The following is a 7,812-nucleotide window of genomic DNA, read 5'->3' as shown; positions in this document are numbered from 1 at the left end:
TGTCAAAATTTTTTGACTTTTTTTTGTATCGTTTGTGTAATTTCCTTAATTTGTCGGTCATGTTGGGGAATTTGCATTATATTTGATTATTTTAGGGCATGTACGTAATATTTGCCATTTTCAGACAATAACGAAATGAAGTAAAGTTTTGTTGTATTACTCTTCACGATATTCTAAGGTCATTGGTGCAAGTCAAAATTTATTTGAGGCATTTTCTTTATTGTTTATGTGTTTTTCTTGATTTTTCGGCCCTTTGGGGGCATTTACGTAATATTCATTTATTTTCAGGCACTTACGAAAAAAATAAAGATTTGTTCTTTTATTAATCACGATATTCTGAGGTCATTGGCACAAATAAAATTTTTAGGCATTTTTTGTATCATTAATGTGATTTTCTTGATTTTTATAGTCATTTTGGGGCATGTCAAATTTTTTCGAGGCGGTTTTTGTACTATTTACAAGTTTTTGTTGATTTTTAGCCATTTTAAGGAATTTATGTAATATTTCTTCAATTTCGAACATTTATGAAAAGAAGTATAGCTTTGTTCTACTTATTCATCACAATATTCTAACGTCATTGGTGCATGTCAAAAAAAATTTGAGACTTTTTTTGTATCGATTATCTATTTTCTTAATTTTGTTGCCATTTTGGGGCATTTACGTAATATTCAGCTATTTTTGGGTAGTTACAAAAAAAAGTTAAGTTTTGTTCTTTTGTTCGTCACGATATGCTAAGGTCATTGGTGTAATATCTCGAAAATTGAAATAGTTAGTTTTGGAAAGAATGAAAATCTTGAAATTTTCTAAGTTAGGAAAAAATGAGTTTGTTGGTCAACTAGAAACGGCCATAACTCATAGCTTAGGATGAATTAGAGGTAGTTCTTGATATTGTTGAAAATCCCTTGGAGAGATCTTTCTAACGCAGCCAAGTTTGCGCGATTTTCGTATTGTATGATGGAGTTATGCCTTCGGAAGTGGATTGGTTGATTAAGGATAGTCCGATCTGGATTTGGGAAGGACAAATTTGTCTATTTCTTACCCAATTATTTTATGTCGTTTTTGGGTAATAACTTGGGGTCTAAACTGAGCTTATTCAGTTCAGGCTTTTAGAAAACAAGTTAGGATTTTGAGAGAAGAGAAAAGAAGAGGAGAAAAGAAGAGAAAGGAGAAGAGGAAGCAAGAACGTTCAAGATCGTCGATGTTCGACTTGTGGAATTCGTTGGGGGTTTCCAATACTCTAAGGTACATCTAAACATCATAAAATCATCCATAAACATGAGATGATGAACCTTGAATCAATAATCCAATTCAAGGAATGTTAAGATCAAAGTCAAAGAAAATTAAAGTCAAATCTAGAAGTTAAGAAGCAAGTCAAAGCAAAGTTCTTAAGAGTTCACTAGGGTCTTTAACAACGTTTTAACTTTATTTCAAGACTAATGTTTCAAGCTAAATAAAGAGTAAAGAGTAAATTTGAAGTTCATTTCTTCAAAAGTATACGGGGACTAAGTATTCCAAAGAGATTGAAAATGTTTTCACATTTAAACAAGTAAGGAATCTAAGTTTTCCAAACAGACTTCGGGTTAGTTATAGCTTTATAAAATGAGGCAAGCAGGGAAACTGAGATTTCCAAGATAGCCTTTGAGCTAAGTTTTTGAGCACTAATCTCAAATCATAGGAAAAGTTGTTTTTAAAACATATACGATAAGTATATTTTGGGAGTAGTATTGAGCATCGAAGTGGGGATGCGAGTTTCATATTAACTCAAGTCTCCATGAAAACCATGTAGCCATCATTGGTAGAAAATGGTCATACTTTATAGATGAATCCTTTTCAGAAAAGACTAGTGGATCCATTAGGCATTTCAGGTTCTATACTCTGGCATGGTCAGGATTGCCGGGCAGCGTGAGCCGAGTAATTCTTTATCATCACTATAAATATTAAGTGATGGTTTTCGGTTAGGTGTATGAGACTTCATCCATGCATTGGACAGGTAGACTTTGAGAGGAAGCATGATATGTCTTGTATTATGACTATGAATTGATATCAGTTTATTTTGTATCTGTTTATACACACCAAGTTTACATCATGATTTTAAACAACTTATCTTTATTATGCACTTCCTTTTAAATTGCTTAATATATGAGTCTAGTTAAGTATTAATGAGTTGAGAAGAGTCAAGGTAAGTTTTCTTTCATAATCTCTTTCAAGCCTGTGTTGTTTTAGCAATTCAACTCGCATACTAGGTCATTCAATGTACTGATGCCAGTTTTTCTGCATCATATCATTATGCAGGTACAGGTAACTTAGATCAACATCCAGCGTGCCGTTGATCTAGTGAGCAGCTCATAGAGACAGTTAGTGAGCCTCCCTTCATTTTGTAGGACATCTTTATCATTCAAGTTATTGTTTTTAGTCTTCAGTCGTTAGGATTATTAGGGGTCCACTCTCAACATCCATATTTATTTTAGAGGCTTCACAGACAGATATCATTAGTTCTTTTGTATTATTCATTCAGTTCTATACGTTTAAGACTTAAGTTGTCATTTTGTCTAAGTTAATACTTTAAAGTTATTCTCTTTAAGTTATATGTCTTATGTTTAAGTCTTCCGTTGAGTTAAGAAAGCCAAACCAAGGGTTCTCTTGGGGCTAGCAATGGTCTTTGAGTGCCGGTCACGTCAGGGTGTAGGCTTGGGGCGTGACAATTGGTGCAAGTCAAATACTTTTGAGGCGTGTTTTTATCATTTATATATTTTTATTTATATTTCGACCATTTTGAGGCATTTACATAATATTCAGTCATTTTGAAAGTCTTGTTCTCATATTCATCACGGTATTCTAACTTATTGGTGCTAGTTGGAATTTTTTGAGGCATTTTTTTGTACTTTTATCTGTTTTCTTGATTTTTATCCATTTTCGAGCATTTACTTAATATTTGGTCATTTTTGAAAATTTACGAAAAGAATTAAAGTTTTATTATCTTATTTGTCATGATATTCTGTAGTCATTTGTTCAAATTGAAATTTGTTAGGCCTTTTAGTATTGTTTATGTGTCTAGCCTAATTTTTTCGCCATTTTAAGGCACTAATGTAATATTCAACCATTTTCGGCCAGTTACTTAAATAAATAAAGTTTTGTTCTCTTATTCATCACGATATTCTAAGGTCATTGGTGCAAGTCGATCTTTTAGTTTTTTTTATCGTTTATGTGTTTTTCTTAATTTTTTGGTCATTTTGGGGCATTTACATAAAATTCGGCCATTTTGGGTTATTTACGTAAAATTCGACCATTTTTGGGTAGTTACAAAAGAAGAAAAGTTTTGTTCTGTTATTTGTCACGATATTTCAAAGGTCATTATTGCAAGTCAAATTTTTTTGAGGAGTTTTTCATATTATTTATGTGTTTTTCTTTATTTTTCAGTAATTTTGGATATTGATGTAATATTCAATCATATTTTGGCAGTTACAAAAAGAAGTAAAATTTAGTTCTCTTATTCGTCATGATATTCTAAGGTCGTTGGTGCAAGTCAAAGTTTTTTGAGGAATTTTTTGTATCGTGTATGTATTTTCTTGAATTTTTGACCATTTTGGGGTATTTACACAACATTCGGTCATTTTTGGACATTTATAAAAAGAAGTAAAGTGTTGTTGTGTTATTCATTACGATATTCTAAGTTCATAACATTTATCTGTATCTTAATTGCTAGGACCATTTGATAATTCACAATAAATAGTTGTTTGCATAGAATTCGAGTGTGAAATAAATGTAATGGTGAATACAATCCTAGTTTCGTTAATAATTTACATAAGTCTTGAAATATTTTTTTCTCTTATTGAATGTGAATCTAAATTATTAATTAGTTATTTGAATACAAACAACTCGACTTTTACTTTTCATAACTTAATCTTCTCAGAAATATTAACCGCAGCTGAATAAAAGCATTAGTGAGTTTATTTCGGTTGTAAATTCTCTATGGGATCGACCTCAACTCCTATTGAGTTCTATTATTGACTTTGACTATTTGCACTTTTTAATTGAAGTGTAAGTATGGGTGTATTATGCTCAAATATGGTAGTCTCTAGTAGAAATCTCTACTTCCAAACTACGTGCCCCCGTAGGTTTGACATAAATGACCTAGATAGTGGATCCACATATATAATATGTTATAGTGCTGACTTCTACTTTGGAAAGTAGACTCTCCCTTCTCGATGTGGGAGTTACATCAAAATCCATGTATAACTTACATGGTGTAATGTAAGTGTGGGCGTATCAAGCTCAAATATGGTAGTCCCTATTAGAAATCTCTAGTTCGAAATTACGTACTCCCATAGTTTGATTTAAATTACCTAGCTAGTGGATCCACATATATAATATGTTGTAATACCGAGTTCTACCGTGGAAAGTAGACTTTCCCTTCTCGATGTGGGAGTTACATTAGAATCCATGTATAACTTACATGGTGTATTCGAGGTGAAAGCTAATATCTCACAAAATGAACTAAGTTACTAGTGAATGTTTTATGAAGCTTTCCTTATGATTTAAGATGTATTAACCATGTTCATGATTTCTGATGTCTCTTAAAAGGATTTTACTATGTTTAGCCTACTCATGCACTTCTTGTTTTCAATTTTGACCTATATGATCATATTTCATGTTTGATAGATTATCCCTCATACATAGTCCATTTTATGTACTAATGGTTACTTGTGCCTAAATTTTTCACTATTGTAGGATTTAACAACTCTCTCTCTTCGTTCGTGGCAAGTGAGCCCGTAAAGGTTTAAAGACTAGGTGAATCCGTTTACTCTGAAGACCATGTCACCTTTGTTGCTTTCTTATGCATTTTATGTATTTGGATGTTGTACGTGGTGTACGGGTTACGTACCAACAACTTCTTTTGCGTACTAGAAAGGCTTGTCAAGACTGTATTAGACTTATGTTGTTTGTTGTCAAAACGCTTTCCTTAACATGAGATTCTTTAATTTTGTCTATTACTATGAGTATATGAAAATCAAGTGGCTTTTGTAGGTTCTGTCAGGGTCTTATATGTTATGTCACTTCTAGGGTATACTTTAGGTCATGACAAACATGGTATTGAGAGAGCAAGGTTTTAGGAAAAGGTCCTAGGATGTCTAACAAACCGCTTTAAGTAAAGTCTTGTTCATAAGTTTAAAGCGCGCCACATTTGTAAATAAATGGTTACAAAGAATTTAGAAACTTTATTTCTTTTCATTACTCTAATGTCATGCCATAGAGTATATTTCGGTAAATATCCTTCTCCTAAATTGTGTTTGATCCCTTTCAGATATGGCCCCTTGAAAACTTATGTGAGAAGGAATACAATCAATGATAATGTGGAACCCGAGGTTTCTAAAGTTTTGTTGATCCTTTGGATGAGCAAGTGACTCATGCGAAATTTTTAACCACTTTCTAAGTGTTGGCTTAAGGCATGACAGATCAAGCTAATAGTGAGGCTAATGTTCTCATGAACCCAAATGAGGATATGAGTGCGGCAAGTATAAAGGACTTCACTAAGATTATCGGCCTGATTTTTCACTTTTAAGGTTCCGAATAAACCAATCATGTCATTGGAAGGGGGAAATTATGTTCTTAAGGATCAATTTATATCTAAGGAAAATGATTTATAAGGGTTGAATTTATCATCTAGTTCGGTTTAGGAATATGGATTCTGAAACCACTACTCTTGATTCATTTTTGATTGTAAATGAGTTTCCAGAAGTGTTTCCTAATGATCTTAGTGGTATTTCACTGGAACGGGAAATAGACTTTAGTATTGACCTTCTTCTAGATATGTAGTCTATCTCTATTCCTCCTTATCGTATGGCCTCAATATAACTAAAGAAAATAAAAGACTAGTTGAAATATTTGTTGGATAAGGATTTTTTAGATCGAGTATAACTTTCTGGAATGCTCCAGTGTTCCTTTTTGAAAAAAGGATGGTACTCTACATGTGTATTGAATATCGAGAATTATCGTATCCCACGGATAGATGATTCTTTTATTAACTCCAAGGAGCAAGTTACTTCTCTAAGATTGATATTTGGTCGGGCAATCACAAATTTAGGTTAAAGGAGAATGACATTTGAAGTGGGCTTTCAAATTTGGTATGGTTGTTATGAATATTCGGTGATGTCATTTGGTTTGTCTAATGCCCCGACAACATTTATAAATTTGATGAATAGGGTGGTTTAGCAATATCTTGTCATGTTTTTTTTATTTATCGATGATTGTTTAATAACGTTTCAAATACACTATTTCCAATTCTAAGTGTCTAACGATTGTAAATCAATATAAAATCCAACTAGATGAGTTGGGGTCGAATCCCACGGGGAGAGGTACATGTTTTAAATTAAATCAATAAGCATGAATATGGTCTAATCAGCCATAGAATTAAACGTTATCGGAAAAAGACATATTAAATAAAAGGGGTGACAAGAATGTCAGATAGGGATTTAGGTTTTAGATTCTAAACTACTAGCAGTCATAAAACTATGAAGTAACAATAGGGAGACAGATTCTTTGAGATGTGATTAATTATAGGCAAATCAACTCATAATCATATGATCACACCCCAAGAATTGGGGTTTTAGCTAGACATTATTCAAAGGTAAAAGTAATTACCAAATTGATTATCCATCAACTGAGTAAGAGTAATTTCATCCTTACAATGCTCCAATTTGATGAATCTCAAAGACCCACTTCTATTTTCTCAATAGTAAATTTCTTCGATCCTTCAAAGCTATGGAATAACTCTAAAAAACAGGAGGTAAGAGATAATTATAAAAATTTCAAGAGGTTCTGATGTACTAAAATAAATGTTCGATAACATATTTATAGTTGCCAAAAATGTGCTACGAATAGGCATTTCGGCGAAGTAAGTTGGGCTCGCTATCCACTAGGCGAGCCTCATTTTGATCTTCTCCATCGTCTTTTCGCCTCATCATTCAGCATCCTTGGGTTCTATAAATTTAGGGGATCTATCACTGCATCATAGAACAAATCGTGCGCTGACTACTTCTCTTTGACTCTGATTTGGTTTTTTCCCTATGCACAGTGGAACTGGACCTTCGGCGTTTAGCTAAACACTCTTGGAGATCACCATGATTTCCTTCCTATGCACATATTATGGTAGTAGTGGTCACTCAAGGGGTACATGCCCAATAGTTATAACTCACATGAATAAGAACTTCAAAACTGTCTCAAATAAAAAAAAACACCAACCATGTTAAAATAAAGGAATCACGTCAAAGGAACAGGTTGGGGCAAAAGAAAAATTCTAAAAATGTTTTACCAATATGGATTAATAGAGATCTGATTTATTCTTTGTATCAATACAAAGGACCCAAGCTAGTATGAGTTCATAAATCTAACATTTGAATTTGCAGGAAAAGTGAGAGGAAGAAAGAAACATTCTATATGGACAGTTGTTGCTTGACATACATGATTGAAACTAGAAGAAATACCTCTCACCTGTCAAAGAAAACGATGGAATAGTAGTTTTTGTGGTGAAATGTTTTCTTGGTCAAATAAAAAAAAAGTGGAAAAGTAGGCAATACCAAAGAAACATTTTTAAAGGAACGTGTTGGAACTTGGGGATGATAAAAATCACATGAGTATCTCTTAGTAGCTAATGAACATTTTGCATACTGCATTCTAATCATGAATTTTATGCTCAGTCTTGTACATTTAGTTGTATGTCTCTATGCCACCTTTAAAGTCAATGTCGCTTACCATTATTTTTTTGCAAAAAGTGGATTTTGGTGCACGACCTAACAACTCTTTTGGGATTTGGAG

Source organism: Solanum pennellii, chromosome 2 (genome assembly GCF_001406875.1).
Source record: "Solanum pennellii chromosome 2, SPENNV200".
Classification (NCBI taxonomy): domain Eukaryota; kingdom Viridiplantae; phylum Streptophyta; class Magnoliopsida; order Solanales; family Solanaceae; genus Solanum; species Solanum pennellii.
Note: the sequence above shows the minus strand (reverse complement) of the source record.